Source organism: Somniosus microcephalus, unplaced genomic scaffold (assembly GCF_052327205.1).
Source record: "Somniosus microcephalus isolate GS21.2 unplaced genomic scaffold, FLI_Smic_1.0 unresolved_chr4, whole genome shotgun sequence".
Taxonomy (NCBI): domain Eukaryota; kingdom Metazoa; phylum Chordata; class Chondrichthyes; order Squaliformes; family Somniosidae; genus Somniosus; species Somniosus microcephalus.
Genome location: NW_028225182.1, coordinates 55055582 through 55074632, shown reverse-complemented (window position 1 = coordinate 55074632; position 19051 = coordinate 55055582). Strand labels below are relative to the sequence as shown.

The window sequence follows — 19051 nt, the reverse complement described above, 5'->3', positions numbered from 1 at the left end:
TTATACAGTGACAGACCTGTAGCCACCAGTACTGTACCCCAGTGTTATACAGTGACAGACCTGTCCCCACCAGCACTTTACCCTAGTGTTATACAGTGACAGACCTGTACCCACCAGTACTGCACCCGTGTTGTACAGTGACAGGCCTGTACCCACCAGTACTGTACCCGCGTTATACAGTGACAGATCTGTGCCCACCAGTACTGTACCCCAGTGTTATACAGTGACAGACCTGTACCCACCAGTACTGTACCCCAGTGTTATACAGTGACAGACCTGTACCCACCAGTACTGTGCCCCAGTGTTATAGTGACAGACCTGTACCCACCAGTACTGTACCCCAGTGGTATAGAGTGACAGGCCTGTATCCACCAGTACTGTACTCCAGTGTTATACAGTGACACTGCTGTACCCACCAGTACTGTACCCCAGTGTTATACAGTGACCGACCTGTACCCACCAGTACCGTATCCCAGTGTTATACAGTGACAGATCTGTACCCCCCAGTACTGTACGCCAGCGTTATACAGTGACAGACCTGTACCCACCAGTACTGTACCCCATTGTAATACAGTGACAGACCTGTACCCACCAGTACTGTACCCCAGTGTTATAGTGACAGACCTGTACCCACCAGTACTGTACCCCAGTGTTATACAGCGACAGACCTGTACCCACCAGTACTGTACTCCAGTGTTATACAGTGACAGACCTGCACCCACCAGTACTGTACCCCAGTGTTATACAGCGACAGACCTGTACCCACCGGGACTGTACCCCAGTGTTATACAGTGACGGACCTGTACCCACCAGTACTGTACCCCAGTGTTATACAGCGACAGACCTGTAACCACCAGTACTGTACCCCAGTGTAATACAGCAACAGACCTGTACCCACGAGTACTGTACCCCAGTGTTATACAGTTACAGACCTGTACCCACCAGTACTGTACCCCAGTGTTAAACAGTGACAGACCTGTACCCACCAGGACTGTACCCCAGTGTTATACAGCGACAGACCTGTACCCACCAGTACTGTACCCGTGTTATACAGTGACAGACCTGCACCCACCAGTACTGTACGCCAGTGTTATACATTAACAGACCTGCACCCACCAGTACTGTACGCCAATGTTATACAGTGACAGACCTGTACCCACCAGTACTGTACCCCAGTGTTAGTGACAGACCTGTACCCACCAGTACTGTACCACAGTGTTATACAGTGACAGACTTGTACCCACCAGTACTGTACCCCAGTGTTATACAGTGACAGACCTGTACCCACCAGTACTGCACCAGTGTTATACAGTGACAGACCTGTACCCACCAGTACTGTACCCGTGTTAGTGACAGACCTGTACCCACGAGTACTGTACCCCAGTGCTATACAGTGACAGACCTGTCCCCACCAGCACTTTACCCTAGTGTTATACAGTGACAGACCTGTACCCACCAGTACTGCACCCGTGTTATACAGTGACAGGCCTGTACCCACCACTACTGTACCCGTGTTATACAGTGACAGACCTGTACCCACCAGTAATGTACCCCAGTGTTATACAGTGACAGACCTGTGCCCACCAGTACTGTACCCCAGTGTTATACAGTGACAGACCTGTACCCACCAGTACTGTACCCCAGTGTTATACAGTGACAGACCTGTACCCACCAGTACTGTACCCCAGTGTTATAGTGACAGACCTGTACCCACCAGTACTGTACCCGTGTTATAGTGACAGACCTGTACCCACCAGACATGTACGCCAATATTATACAGTGACAGACCTGTGCCCACCAGTACTGTACCCCAGTGTTATAGAGTGACAGGCCTGTATCCACCAGTACTGTACCCCAGTGATATAGAGTGACAGGCCTGTATCCACGAGTACTGTACCCCAGTGTTATAGTGACAGACCTGTCCCCACCAGTACTGTACTCCAGTGTTATACAGTGACACTGCTGTACCCACCAGTACTGTACCCCAGTGTCATACAGTGACAGACCTGTACCCACCAGTACTGTACCTGTTGTACAGTGACCGACCTGTACCCACCAGTACTGTACCCCAGTGTTATACAGTGACAGACCTGTACCCACCAGTACTGTACCCGTGTTATACAGTGACAGACCTGTACCCACCAGTACGGTACGCCAGTGTTATACATTAACAGACCTGTACCCACCAGTACTGTACGCCAGTGTTATACAGTGACAGACCTGTACCCACCAGTACTGTACCCCAGTGTTAGTGACAGACATGTACCCACCAGTACTGTACCCCAGTGTTATACAGTGACAGACTTGTACCCACCAGTACTGTACCCCAGTGTTATAGTGACAGACCTGTCCCCACCAGTACTGTACTCCAGTGTTATACAGTGACACTGCTGTACCCACCAGTACTGTACCCCAGTGTCATACAGTGACAGACCTGTACCCACCAGTACTGTACCTGTTGTACAGTGACCGACCTGTACCCACCAGTACTGTACCCCAGTGTTATACAGTGACAGACCTGTACCCACCAGTACTGTACCCGTGTTATACAGTGACAGACCTGTACCCACCAGTACTGTACCCCAGTGTTGTACAATGACAGACCTGTACCCACCAGTACTGTACCCCAGCGTTGTACAATGACAGACCTGACCCACCAGTACTGTACCCCAGTGTTTTACAGTGACAGACCTGTACCCACCAGTACTGTACCCCAGTGTTAGTGACAGGCCTGTATCCACCAGTACTGTACCCCAGTGTGAAACAGTGACAGACCTGTACCCACCAGTACTGTACCCCAGTGTTGTACAATGACAGACCTGTACCCACCAGTACTGTACCCCAGCGTTGTACAATGACAGACCTGACCCACCAGTACTGTACCCCAGTGTTATACAGTGACAGACCTGTACCCACCAGTACTGTGCCCCAGTGTTAGTGACAGACCTGTATCCACCAGTACTGTACCCCAGTGTTATACAGTGACAGACCTGTACCCACCAGTACTGTACCCCAGTGTTATACAGTGACAGACCTGTACCCACCAGTGCTGTACCCCAGTGTTATACAGTGACAGACCTGTACCCACCAGTACTGTACCCCAGTGTTGTACAATGACAGACCTGTATCCACCAGTACTGTACCCCAGTGTTATACAGTGACAGACCTGTACCCACCAGTACTGTACCCCAGTGTTATACAGTGACAGACCTGTACCCACCAGTACTGTACCCCAGTGTTATACAGCGACAGACCTGTACCCACCAGTACTGTACCCCAGTGTTATACAGTGACAGACCTGTGCCCACCAGTACTGTACCCCAGTGTTATACAGTGACGGACCTGTACCCACCAGTACTGTACCCCAGTGTTATACAGCGACAGACCTGTCACCACCAGTACTGTACCCCAGTGTAATACAGCAACAGACCTGTACCCACGAGTACTGTATCCCAGTGTTATACAGTTACAGACCTGTACCCACCAGTACTGTACCCCAGTGTTATACAGCGACAGACCTGTACCCACCAGGACTGTACCCCAGTGTTATACAGCGACAGACCTGTACCCACCAGTACTGCACCCGTGTTATACAGTGACAGACCTGCACCCACCAGTACTGTACGCCAGTGTTATACATTAACAGACCTACACCCACCAGTACTGTACGCCAGTGTTATACAGTGACAGACCTGTACCCACCAGTACTGTACCCCAGTGTTAGTGACAGACCTGTACCCACCAGTACTGTACCACTGTGTTATACAGTGACAGACTTGTACCCACCAGTACTGTACCCCAGTGTTATACAGTGACAGACCTGTACCCACCAGTACTGCACCAGTGTTATACAGCGACAGAGCTGTACCCACCAGTACTGTACCCGTGTTAGTGACAGACCTGTACCCACGAGTACTGTACCACTGTGTTATACAGTGACAGACTTGTACCCACCAGTACTGTACCCCAGTGTTATACAGTGACAGACCTGTACCCACCAGTACTGTACCCCAGTGTTATACAGCGACAGACCTGTACCCACCAGTACTGTACCCCAGTGTTATACAGTGACAGACCTGTGCCCACCAGTACTGTACCCCAGTGTTATACAGTGACGGACCTGTACCCACCAGTACTGTACCCCAGTGTTATACAGCGACAGACCTGTCAACACCAGTACTGTACCCCAGTGTAATACAGCAACAGACCTGTACCCACGAGTACTGTATCCCAGTGTTATACAGTTACAGACCTGTACCCACCAGTACTGTACCCCAGTGTTATACAGCGACAGACCTGTACCCACCAGGACTGTACCCCAGTGTTATACAGCGACAGACCTGTACCCACCAGTACTGTACCCGTGTTATACAGTGACAGACCTGCACCCACCAGTACTGTACGCCAGTGTTATACATAAACAGACCTGCACCCACCAGTACTGTACGCCAGTGTTATACACTGACAGACCTGTACCCACCAGTACTGTACCCCAGTGTTAGTGACAGACCTGTACCCACCAGTACTGTACCACTGTGTTATACAGTGACAGACTTGTACCCACCAGTACTGTACCCCAGTGTTATACAGTGACAGACCTGTACCCACCAGTACTGCACCAGTGTTATACAGTGACAGACCTGTACCCACCAGTACTGTACCCGTGTTAGTGACAGACCTGTACCCACGAGTACTGTACCCCAGTGTTATACAGTGACAGACCTGTACCCACCAGAACTGTACCCCAGTGTTATACAGTGACAGACCTGTCCCCACCAGCACTTTACCCCAGTGTTATACAGTGACAGACCTGTACCCACCAGTACTGCACCCGTGTTATACAGTGACAGGCCTGTACCCACCAGTACTGTACCCGTGTTATACAGTGACAGACCTGTACCCACCAGTAATGTACCCCAGTGTTATACAGTGACAGACCTGTGCCCACCAGTACAGTACCCCAGTGTTATACAGTGACAGACCTGTACCCACCAGTACTGTACCCCAGTGTTATACAGTGACAGACCTGTACCCACCAGTACTGTACCCCAGTGTTATAGTGACAGACCTGTACCCACCAGGACTGTACCCGTGTTATAGTGACAGACCTGTACCCACCAGACATGTACGCCAATATTATACAGTGACAGACCTGTGCCCACCAGTACTGTACCCCAGTGTTATAGAGTGACAGGCCTGTATCCACCAGTACTGTACCCCAGTGATATAGAGTGACAGGCCTGTATCCACCAGTACTGTACCCCAGTGTTATAGTGACAGACCTGTCCCCACCAGTACTGTACTCCAGTGTTATACAGTGACACTGCTGTACCCACCAGTACTGTACCCGTGTCATACAGTGACAGACCTGTACCCACCAGTACTGTACCTGTTATACAGAGACCGACCTGTACCCACCAGTACTGTACCCCAGTGTTATACAGTGACAGACCTGTACCCACCAGTACTGTACCCGTGTTATACAGTGACAGACCTGTACCCACCAGCACTGTACGCCAGTGTTATACATTAACAGACCTGTACCCACCAGTACTGTACGCCAGTGTTATACAGTGACAGACCTGTACCCACCAGTACTGTACCCGTGTTAGTGACAGACCTGTACCCACGAGTACTGTAACCCAGTGTTATACAGTGACAGACCTGTACCCACCAGTACTGTAGCCCAGTGTTATACAGTGACAGACCTGTCCCCACCAGCACTTTACCCTAGTGTTATACAGTGACAGACCTGTACCCACCAGTACTGTACCCGTGTTAGTGACAGACCTGTACCCACGAGTACTGTACCCCAGTGTTATACAGTGACAGACCTGTAGCCACCAGTACTGTACCCCAGTGTTATACAGTGACAGACCTGTCCCCACCAGCACTTTACCCTAGTGTTATACAGTGACAGACCTGTACCCACCAGTACTGCACCCGTGTTGTACAGTGACAGGCCTGTACCCACCAGTACTGTACCCGCGTTATACAGTGACAGATCTGTGCCCACCAGTACTGTACCCCAGTGTTATACAGTGACAGACCTGTACCCACCAGTACTGTACCCCAGTGTTATACAGTGACAGACCTGTACCCACCAGTACTGTGCCCCAGTGTTATAGTGACAGACCTGTACCCACCAGTACTGTACCCCAGTGGTATAGAGTGACAGGCCTGTATCCACCAGTACTGTACTCCAGTGTTATACAGTGACACTGCTGTACCCACCAGTACTGTACCCCAGTGTTATACAGTGACCGACCTGTACCCACCAGTACCGTATCCCAGTGTTATACAGTGACAGATCTGTACCCCCCAGTACTGTACGCCAGCGTTATACAGTGACAGACCTGTACCCACCAGTACTGTACCCCATTGTAATACAGTGACAGACCTGTACCCACCAGTACTGTACCCCAGTGTTATAGTGACAGACCTGTACCCACCAGTACTGTACCCCAGTGTTATACAGCGACAGACCTGTACCCACCAGTACTGTACTCCAGTGTTATACAGTGACAGACCTGCACCCACCAGTACTGTACCCCAGTGTTATACAGCGACAGACCTGTACCCACCGGGACTGTACCCCAGTGTTATACAGTGACGGACCTGTACCCACCAGTACTGTACCCCAGTGTTATACAGCGACAGACCTGTAACCACCAGTACTGTACCCCAGTGTAATACAGCAACAGACCTGTACCCACGAGTACTGTACCCCAGTGTTATACAGTTACAGACCTGTACCCACCAGTACTGTACCCCAGTGTTAAACAGTGACAGACCTGTACCCACCAGGACTGTACCCCAGTGTTATACAGCGACAGACCTGTACCCACCAGTACTGTACCCGTGTTATACAGTGACAGACCTGCACCCACCAGTACTGTACGCCAGTGTTATACATTAACAGACCTGCACCCACCAGTACTGTATGCCAATGTTATACAGTGACAGACCTGTACCCACCAGTACTGTACCCCAGTGTTAGTGACAGACCTGTACCCACCAGTACTGTACCACAGTGTTATACAGTGACAGACTTGTACCCACCAGTACTGTACCCCAGTGTTATACAGTGACAGACCTGTACCCACCAGTACTGCACCAGTGTTATACAGTGACAGACCTGTACCCACCAGTACTGTACCCGTGTTAGTGACAGACCTGTACCCACGAGTACTGTACCCCAGTGCTATACAGTGACAGACCTGTCCCCACCAGCACTTTACCCTAGTGTTATACAGTGACAGACCTGTACCCACCAGTACTGCACCCGTGTTATACAGTGACAGGCCTGTACCCACCACTACTGTACCCGTGTTATACAGTGACAGACCTGTACCCACCAGTAATGTACCCCAGTGTTATACAGTGACAGACCTGTGCCCACCAGTACTGTACCCCAGTGTTATACAGTGACAGACCTGTACCCACCAGTACTGTACCCCAGTGTTATACAGTGACAGACCTGTACCCACCAGTACTGTACCCCAGTGTTATAGTGACAGACCTGTACCCACCAGTACTGTACCCGTGTTATAGTGACAGACCTGTACCCACCAGACATGTACGCCAATATTATACAGTGACAGACCTGTGCCCACCAGTACTGTACCCCAGTGTTATAGAGTGACAGGCCTGTATCCACCAGTACTGTACCCCAGTGATATAGAGTGACAGGCCTGTATCCACGAGTACTGTACCCCAGTGTTATAGTGACAGACCTGTCCCCACCAGTACTGTACTCCAGTGTTATACAGTGACACTGCTGTACCCACCAGTACTGTACCCCAGTGTCATACAGTGACAGACCTGTACCCACCAGTACTGTACCTGTTGTACAGTGACCGACCTGTACCCACCAGTACTGTACCCCAGTGTTATACAGTGACAGACCTGTACCCACCAGTACTGTACCCGTGTTATACAGTGACAGACCTGTACCCACCAGTACGGTACGCCAGTGTTATACATTAACAGACCTGTACCCACCAGTACTGTACGCCAGTGTTATACAGTGACAGACCTGTACCCACCAGTACTGTACCCCAGTGTTAGTGACAGACATGTACCCACCAGTACTGTACCCCAGTGTTATACAGTGACAGACTTGTACCCACCAGTACTGTACCCCAGTGTTATACAGTGACAGACCTGTACCCACCAGTACTGCACCAGTGTTATACAGTGACAGACCTGTACCCACCAGTACTGTACCCGTGTTAGTGACAGACCTGTACCCACGAGTACTGTACCCCAGTGTTATACAGTGACAGACCTGTACCCACCAGTACTGTACCCCAGTGTTATACAGTGACAGACCTGCACCGAACAGTACTCTACCCCAGTGCTATACAAAGACAGACCTGTACCCACCAGACCTGTGGGCCAGTGTTATACACTGAAAGACCTGTACCCACCAGTACTGTACCCCAGTGTTACAGCGACAGACCTGTACGTACCAGTACTGTAACCCAGTGTTATACAGTGAAAGACCTGTACCCACCAGTACTGCACCGCAGTGCCAAACAGTGACAGAGCTGTACCCACCAGTACTGCACCCGTGTTATACAGCGACAGACCTATACCCACCAGTACTGCACCCGTTTTATACAGTGACAGACCTGTACCCACCAGTACTGTACCCCAGTGTTATACAGTGACAGACCTGTACCCACCAGTACTGTACCAGTCTTATACAGTGACAGACCTGTACCCACCAGTACTGTACCCCGTGTTATACAGCGACAGACCTGTACCCACCAGTGCTGTTCCCCGTGTTATACAGTGACAGACCTGTATCCACACGTACTGTACCAGTGTTACAGTGACAGACCTGTACCAACCAGTACTGTACCCCAGTGTTATACAGTGACAGACCTGTACCCACCAGCACTGTACCAGTGTTATACAGTGACAGACCTGTACCCACCAGTACTGTACCCCAGTGTTATACAGTGACAGAACTGTACCCACCAGTACTGCACTGCAGTGTTATACAGTGACAGACCTGTACCCACCAGCACTGTACCAGTGTTATACAGTGACAGACCTGTGCCAACCAGTACTGTACCCCAGTGTTATACAGTGACAGACCTGTACCTACCAGTACTGTACTGCACTGTTATGCAGTGACAGGCCTGTACCCACCAGTGCTGTTCCCCGTGTTATACAGTGACAGACCTGTATCCACACGTACTGTACCAGTGTTACAGTGACAGACCTGTACCAACCAGTACTGTACCCCAGTGTTATACAGTGACAGACCTGTACCCACCAGTACTGTACCCCAGTGTTATACAGTGACAGACCTGTACCACCAGCACTGTACCAGTGTTATACAGTGACAGACCTGTACCCACCAGTACTGTACCCGTGTTATACAGTGACAGAACTGTACCCACCAGTACTGCACCGCAGTGTTATACAGTGACAGACCTGTACCCACCAGCACTGTACCAGTGTTATACAGTGACAGACCTGTGCCAACCAGTACTGTACCCCAGTGTTATACAGTGACAGACCCGTACCTACCAGTACTGTACTGCACTGTTATGCAGTGACAGGCCTGTACCCACCAGTACTGTACCCCAGGGTTATACAGCAACAGAGCTGTACCCATCGGTACTGTACCCCAGTGTTGTACAGCGACAGACCTGTACCCACCACTCCTGTACCCCAGTGTTATACAGCGACAGACCTGTACCCACCTGTACTGTACCCCAGTGTTATACAGTGACAGACCTGTACCCACCAGTACTGTACCCCAGTGCTTTACAGAGACAGACCTGTACCCATCAGTACTGTACCCCAGTGTTATGCAGTGACAGACCTGTACCCACCAGTACTGTACCCGTGTTATACAGTGAAAGACCTGTCCCCACCAGTACTGTACCCCAGTGTTATACAGCGACAGACCTGTTCCCACCAGACCTGTACCCCAGTGATATACAGTGACAGACCTGTACCCATCAGTACTGTACCCCAGTGTTATACAGTGACAGACCTGTCCCCACCAGTACTGTACCCCAGTGTTATACAGCGACAGACCTGTACCCACCAGCACTGTACCTCAGTGTTGTACAGAGACAGACCTGTACCCATCAGTACTGAACCCCAGTGTCATACAGTGACAGACCTGTCCCCACCAGTACTGTAACCCAGTGTTATACAGTGACAGACCTGTACCCACCAGTACTGTACCCGAGTGTTATACAGTAACAGACCTGTACCCACCGGTACTGTACCCCAGTTATACAGTGACAGACCTGTACCCACCAGTACCGTACCCCAGTGTTATACAGTGACAGACCTGTACCCACCAGCACTGTACCAGTGTTATACAGTGACAGACCTGTACCCACCAGTACTGTACCCCAGTGTTATACAGTGACAGAACTGTACCCACCAGTAATGCACCGCAGTGTTATACAGTGACAGACCTGTACCCACCAGCACTGTACCAGTGTTATACAGTGACAGACCTGTCCCCACCAGTACTGTACCCCAGTGTTACACAGTGACAGACCTGTACCCACCAGTACTTTACCCCAGTGTTATACAGCGACAGACCTGTACTCACTAGTACTGTACCCCAGTGTTGTACAGAGACAGACCTGTACCCATCAGTACTGAACCCCAGTGTTATACAGTGACAGACCTGTACCCACCAATACTGTACCCCAGTGTTATAAAGCGACAGGCCTGTACCCACCAGTGCTGTACCCCAGTGTTATATAGCGAGAGACCTGTAACCACCAGTCCTGTACCGCGGTGTTATACAGTGACAGACCTGTACCCAACCGTACTGTACCCCAGTGCTATTCAAAGACAGACCGATACCCACCAGACCTGTGGGCCAGTGTTATACAGCGAAAGACCTGTACCCACCAGTACTGTACCCATGTTATACAGTGACAGACCTGTACCCACCAGTATTGTACCCGTGTTATACAGTGACAGACCTGTACCCACCAGTACTGTACCCCAGTGTTATACAGTGACAGACCTGTACCCAGCAGTACTGTGCCCCAGTGTTACACAGTGACAGACCTGTGCCCACCAGTACTGTACCCCAGTGTTATACAGTGACAGACCTGTACCCACCAGTACTGTACCCCAGTGTTATACAGAGACAGGCCTGTACCCACCAGTACTGTACCCCAGTGTTATCGTGAGACCTGTACCCACCAGTACTGTACCCCAGTGTTATACAGTGACAGACCTGTACCCATCAGTACTGTACCCCAGTGTTATATAGTGACAGACCTGTCCCCACCAGTACTGTCCCGCAGTGTTATACAGTGACAGACTTGTACCCACCAGTACTGTACCCCAGTGTTATACAGCGACAGACCTGTACCCACCAGGACTGTACCCCAGTGTCATATAGCGAGAGACCTGTAACCACCAGTCCTGTACCGCGGTGTTATACAGTGACAGGCCTGTACCCCAGTGCTATACAAAGACAGGCCTGTACCCACCAGACCTGTGGGCCAGTGTTATACAGTGAAAGACCTGTACCCACCAGTACTGTACCCCAGTGTTACAGCGACAGACCTGTACGTACCAGTACTGTAACCCAGTATTATACAGCGACAGACCTGTACCCACCAGTACTGTACCCCAGTGTTATACAGTGACAGATCTGTGCCCACCAGTACTGTACCTGTGTTATACAGCGACAGACCTGTACCCACCAGTACTGTACCCCAGTGTTATACAGTGAAAGACCTGGACCCACCAGTACTGCACCCGTGTTTAAACAGTGACAGACCTGTACCCACCAGTACTGTACCCGTGTTATACAGCGACAGACCTGTCCCCACCAGTACTGCACCCGTGTTATACAGTGACAGACCTGTACTCACCAGTGCTGTTCCCCGTGTTATACAGTGACAGACCTGTATCCACACGTACTGTGCCAGTGTTACACAGTGACAGACCTGTACCAACCAGTACTGTACCCCAGTGTTATACAGTGACAGACTTGTACCCACCAGTACTGTACCCCAGTGCTTTACAGTGACAGACCTGTACCCACCAGTACGGCACGAGTGTTATACAGTGACAAGCCTGTGCCCACCAGTACTGTACCCGTGTTAGTGACAGACCTGTACCCACGAGTACTGTACCCCAGTGTTATACAGTGACAGACCTGTACCCACCAGTACTGTACCCGTGTTGTACAGTGACAGACCTGTACCCATCAGTGCTGTACCCCAGTGTTATACAGTGAGAGACCTGTCCCCACCAGTAGTGTACCCCAGTGTTATACAGCGACAGACCTGTTCCCACCAGACCTGTACTCCAGTGATATACAGTGACAGACCTGTACCCATCAGTACTGTACACCAGTGTTATACAGTGACAGACCTGTCCCCACCAGTACTGTACCCCAGTGTTATACAGTGACAGACCTGTACCCACCAGTACTGTACCCCAATGTTGTACAGAGACAGACCTGTACCCATCAGTACTGAACCCCAGTGTTATATAGTGACAGACCTGTCCCCACCAGTACTGTACCTCAGTGTTATACAGTGACAGACCTGTACCCACCAGTACTGTACCCCAGTGTTATACAGCGACAGGCCTGTACCCACCAGCACTGTACCCCAGTGTTATATAGCGAGAGTCCTGTATCACCAGTCCTGTACCGCGGTGTTATGCAGTGAAAGACCTGTACCCAACAGTACTGTACCCCAGTGTTATACAGTGACAGACCTGTACCCACCAGTACTGTACCAGTCTTATACAGTGACAGACCTGTATCCACACGTACTGTACCAGTGTTATACAGTGACAGACCTGTACCAACCAGTACTGTACCCCAGTGTTATACAGTGACAGACCTGTACACACCAGTACCGTACCCTAGTGTTATACACTGACAGACCTGTACCCAACAGTACTGTACCCCGTGTTACACAGTGACAGACCTGTACCCACCAGTGCTGTTCCCCGTGTTATACAGTGACAGACCTGTATCCACACGTACTGTACCAGTGTTATACAGTGACAGACCTGTACCAACCAGTACTGTACCCCAGTGTTATACAGTGACAGACCTGTACACACCAGTACCATACCCCAGTGTTATACACTGACAGACCTGTACCCACCAGCACTGTACCAGTGTTATACAGTGACAGACCTGTACCCACCAGCACTGTACCAGTGTTATACAGTGACAGACCTGTACCCACCAGTACGGCACGAGTGTTATACAGTGACAAGCCTGTGCCCACCAGTACTGTACCCGTGTTAGTGACAGACCTGTACCCACGAGTACTGTACCCCAGTGTTATACAGTGACAGACCTGTACCCACCAGTACTGTACCCGTGTTATACAGTGACAGACCTGTACCCACCAGTAATGTACCCCAGTGTTATACAGTGACAGACCTCTGCCCACCAGTACTGTACCCCAGTGTTATACAGTGACAGACCTGTCCCCACCAGTACTTTACCAGTGTTATACAGTGACAGACCTGTACCCACCAGTGCTGTACCCCAGTGTTATACAGCGACAGACCTGTACCCACCAGTACTGTACCCCAGTGTTATACAGTGACAGACCTGTACCCACCAGTACTGTACGCCAGTGTTATACAGTGACGGACCTGTACCCACCAGTACTGTACCCCAGTGTTATACAGTGACAGACCTGTAACCACCAGTACTGTACCCCAGTGTTATACAGCAACAGACCTGTACCCACTAGTACTGTACCTCAGTGTTATACAGTTACAGACCTGTACCCACCAGTACTGTACCCCAGTGTTATACAGCGACAGACCTGTACCCAACAGGACTGTACCCCAGTGTTATACAGTGACAGACCTTTACCCACCAGTACAGTACCCGTGTTCTACAGTGACAGACCTGTACCCACCAGTATTGTAGCCCAGTGTTATACAGTGACAGACCTGTACCCACCAGTATGTACCGGTGTTATACAGTGACGGTCCTGTACCCACCAATAATGTACCCCAGTGCTATACAAAGACAGATCTATACCCACCAGACCTGTGGGCCAGTGTTATACAGTGAAAGACCTGTACCCACCAGTACTGTACCCGTGTTATACAGTGACAGACCTGCACCCACCAGTATTGTCCCCGTGTTATACAGTGAAAGACCTGTACCCACCAGTACTGTCCCGCAGTGTTATACAGTGACAGACCTGTACCCATCAGTACTGTACCCCAGTGTTATATAGTGACAGACCTGTCCCCACCAGTACTGTCCAGCATAGATACATAGATACATAGAAGATAGGAGCAGGAGTAGGCCATTCGGCCCTTCGTGCCTGCTCCGCCATTTAATGAGATCATGGCTGATCCTTTAATTCAGTATCCCGTCCCCGCCTTCTCTCCGTAACCCTTAACCCCTTTTGCCCGTAGAAATATATCTAATTCCCTCTTAAATATATTTAATGAGTTGGCGTACACTGCCCTCTGTGGCAATGAGTTCCACAGGTTCACCACTCTCTGAGTGAAGAAATTCCCCCTCATCTCTGTCCTAAATGGTTTAGCCCTTATCCTTAAATTATGTCCTCTAGTTCTGTTCTCACCCGCCAAGGGAAACATTCCTTCTGCATCCAGTCTGTCTAGACCTGTCAGAATTTTATACACTTCTATGAGGTCCCCTCTCAATCTTCTAAACTCCAGTGTGTACATCCCTAAACTACATAGTCTCTCCTCATAGGTCATTCCCGCCATTCCTGGTATCAGCCTGGTGAATCGCCGCTGCACCCCCTCCATGGCAAGAACATCCTTCCTCAGATGAGGCGACCAAAACTGTACACAGTACTCGAGGTGTGGTCTCACCAGTGCCCTGTACAGCTGCAGCAAGGTATCCCTGTTCCTGTATTCTAACCCTTTTGCTATGAAGGCCAGCATACCGTTTGCCTTCTTGACCGCCTGTTGCACCTGCATGCTCGCCTTCAGTGACTGGTGTACAAGAACACCCAGGTCTCTCTGTACTTCCCCCTCTCCCAATCTATTGCCATTTAAATAATAATTTGCCCTCCCGTTCCTGCACCCAAGGTGGATAACTTCGCACTTGTCCACATTATAGTGCATCTGCCATTTATCCGCCCAATCGCCCAGTCTGTCCAAATCGCTCTGGAGCTTCCTGGTCTCTTCCTCTGAGCCCACCCCACCTCCTAGTTTAGTGTCGTCTGCAAATTTGGAAATGCTGCATCCGACTCCCTGATCCAGGTCATTAATGTAAATTGTGAACAGCTGGGGGCCCAGGACAGATCCCTGTGGTACCCCACTTGTTACTGCCTGCCATTCAGAAAATGAGCCGTTTATTCCAACTCTCTGTTTTCTATCTGACAGCCAGTTCCCTATCCACGCCAAAACTTTCCCCTTTATCCCATGAGCCTCAATTTTCCATGCTAATCTTTTATGTGGGACCTTATCGAAGGCCTTTTGGAAGTCCAGGTACACCACATCTACTGGCTCTCCCCCATCTATTCTACCAGTTACTCCCTCAAAAAATTCCAATAGATTAGTCAAGCACGATTTACCCTTTGTAAATCCATGTTGACTCTGTCCTATCCTGTCCCCATTTGCTAAGTGCTCCGCTATTTCATCCTTAATGATGGACTCCAGCATTTTGCCCACAACTGATGTAAGGCTTACAGGTCTGTAATTACCTGCTTTTTCCCTACCCCCCTTTTTGAATAGTGGGGTAACGTTAGCTACCCTCCAATCCATCGGCACTGTTCCCGAGTCTAATGAATTCTGAAAAATCATCCTTAGTGCATCCGCTATCTCTAGGGCCACCTCCTTCAGTACCCTAGGATGCATGTTATCAGGCCCTGGGGATTTGTCCACCTTCAATCCCTTTAGCTTCCTTAACACCATATCCTTAGAGATATTGATTTGCGTCAGTTCCTCCTTTGCCAATGTCCCTATTTTTCCCGATATCCCAGGGAGGTTTTTTGTGTCTTCCTTCGTAAAGACTGACCCAAAGTATGCATTTAGTTGATCTGCCATTTCCTTATTTCCCATTATATATTCCCCCGTATCTGACTGCAATGGACCAACTTTGGTTTTCACCAGTCTTTTCCTTTTGATATATTTATAAAAGCTTTTGGAGTTAGTTTTTATATTTTCCGCCAGCTTATTTTCGTAAGCTATTTTGCCCCTCTTGATCATGCCCTTTGCCCTCCTTTGCTCTATCTTAAACTGTTCCCAATCTTCCGCTCTGGCGCTTTTTTTGGCTATTTTATACGCCCTATCTTTGGATTTTATGCTGTCTCTAATTTCCCCTGTTATCCACGGTTGAGTCACCTTTTTAGATTTCCTTTTATGCCAGATTGGTATAAACAATTTTTGCAATTTTGTCATTCTATCTTTAAATGTTTGCCATTGTTTATCTACCTCCAGTCCTCTCAGGAACGTTGTCCAATCAGACCTACTCAGTTCCCGTCTCATGGCATCATAATTCCCCTTGTTTAAATTCAGGACCTTAGTCTCTGAGTCAATTTCTTCGCTCTCCATTTCGAGTGAGAAATCGATCATGTTATGATCGCTCTGACCCAAGGGTCCCCGTACAACAAGATTACTGATTAGTCCCTTCTCATTGCACAGTACCCAGTCCAATATAGCCTGTTCCCGAGTTGGTTCCTCGACATATTGATCCAGATAACCATCCCTTAAACACTCAAGGAATTCCTCCTCCTCATTATTTTTACTGATTAGGCTAGTCCAATCTATATGTAAGTTAAAGTCACCTATGATGACAGCTGTGCTCTTATTGCACGCTTCTCTAATTTCCCTCGTGATGCCCTCCCTAACCTCTATTTTACTATTTGGAGGCCTATATACCACTCCTATTAATGTTTTTCGCCCCTCGCTATTTCTTAGCTCCACCCATATAGATTCTGTATTAACTGAGTTAATATCCTTCCTTTCAATTGCATTTATCCCCTCTTTTACTAGCAATGCTACCCCTCCTCCCTTTCTTTTTTGTCGATCCTTCCTAAATACTGAATACCCCTGTATGTTAAGCTCCCAGCCCTGCTCACCCTGCAACCATGTTTCCGTAATCCCAATTAGATCATAATTATTAACCTCTATTTCCACAGCTAATTCATCTACCTTGTTCCTGATGCTTCTCGCATTAAGGTATAAAACCCTCAGGCTTTTTTTATGCTCACATTTTTTATGAATTAGTTTGGCCCTTTGTTTTTTGTTCCTCACCCTTTTACCATTTATTTCTGTCTGCCTTTCACTTTCCTCTATTTCACTACATAGGTTTCTAGCCCCCTGCCATACTAGTTTAAATGCTCCCGAACTGCTTTATCAAAAATTACCCCGAGAACATCAGTTCCATCTCTGCACAGGTGTAGACCGTCCCTTTTGTATAGGTCACACCTACCACAAAACTGGTTCCAATGCCTCAAAAATTTAAAACCGTGTTATACAGTGTTATACAGTGACAGACTTGTACCCACCAGTACTGTACCCCAGTGTCATATAGCGAGAGACCTGTAACCACCAGTCCTGTACCGCGGTGTTATACAGTGACAGACCTGTACCCAACAGTACTGTACCCCAGTGCTATACAAAGACAGACCTGTACCCACCAGACCTGTGGGCCAGTGTTATACACTGAAAGACCTGTACCCACCAGTACTGTACCCCAGTGTTACAGCGACAGACCTGTACGTACCAGTACTGTAACCCAGTGTTATACAGTGAAAGACCTGTACCCACCAGTACTGCACCGCAGTGCCATACAGTGACAGAGCTGTACCCACCAGGACTGCACCCGTGTTATACAGTGACAGACCTGTACCCACCAGTACTGTACCCCGTGTTATACAGTGACAGACCTGTACTCACCAGTGCTGTTCCCCGTGTTATACAGTGACAGACCTGTATCCACACGTACTGTGCCAGTGTTACACAGTGACAGACCTGCACCAACCAGTACTGTACCCCAGTGTTATACAGTGACAGACCTGTACCCACCAGTACTGTACCCCAGTGTTATACAGTGACAGACCTGTACCCACCAGCACTGTACCAGTGTTATACAGTGACAGACCTGTACCCACCAGTACTGTACCCCAGTGTTATACAGTGACAGAACTGTACCCACCAGTACTGCACCGCAGTGTTGTACAGCAACAGAGCTGTACCCACCAGTACTGTACCCCAGTGTTGTACAGCGACAGACCTGTACCCACCAGTAGTGCACCTCAGTGTTATACAGCGACAGACCTGTTCCCACCAGACCTGTACCCCAGTGATATACAGTGACAGACCTGTACCCATCAGTACTGTACCCGTGTTATACAGTGACAGACCTGTCCCCACCAGTACTGTACCCCAGTGTTATACAGCGACAGACCTGTACCCACCAGTACTGTACCCAGTGTTGTACAGAGACAGACCTGTACCCATCAGTACTGAACCCGTGTTATACAGTGACAGACCTGTCCCCACCAGTACTGTACCTCAGTGTTATACAGTGACAGACCTGTACCCACCAGTACTGTACCCCAGTGTTATACAGTGACAGACCTGTCCTCACCAGTATCGTACCCCAGTGTGATACACTGACAGACCTGTACCCACCAGCACTGTACCAGTGTTATACAGTGACAGACCTGTACCCACCAGCACTGTACCAGTGTTATACAGTGACAGACCTGTGCCAACCAGTACTGTACCTCAGTGTTATACAGTGACAGACCTGTACCTACTAGTACTGTACCGCAGTGTTGTACAGTGACAGACATGTACCCACCAGTACTGTACCCGTGTTATACAGCGACAGACCTGTACCCACCAGTACTGCACCCCAATGTTATACAGTGACAGACCTGCACCCACCATTACTGTACTCCAATGTGATAGTGACAGACGTGTACCCACCAGTACTGTACCCGTGTTATACAGCAACAAACCTGTACCCACCAGTACTGTACCCCAGTGTTATACAGCAACAGACCTGTACCCACCAGTCCTGTACCCCAGTGTTATACAGCGACAGACCTGTACCCACCAG

At 49.4% G+C, this 19051-nt stretch overlaps 1 protein-coding gene across 1 annotated transcript in view; it reads right to left on the bottom strand.

The window, feature by feature from the left end:
* LOC147091124 (disks large homolog 4) overlaps nt 1-19051 on the bottom strand; it is a 683309-nt gene that overhangs the window by 210961 nt on the left and 453297 nt on the right. The gene's annotated exons all lie outside the window — the stretch shown is intronic.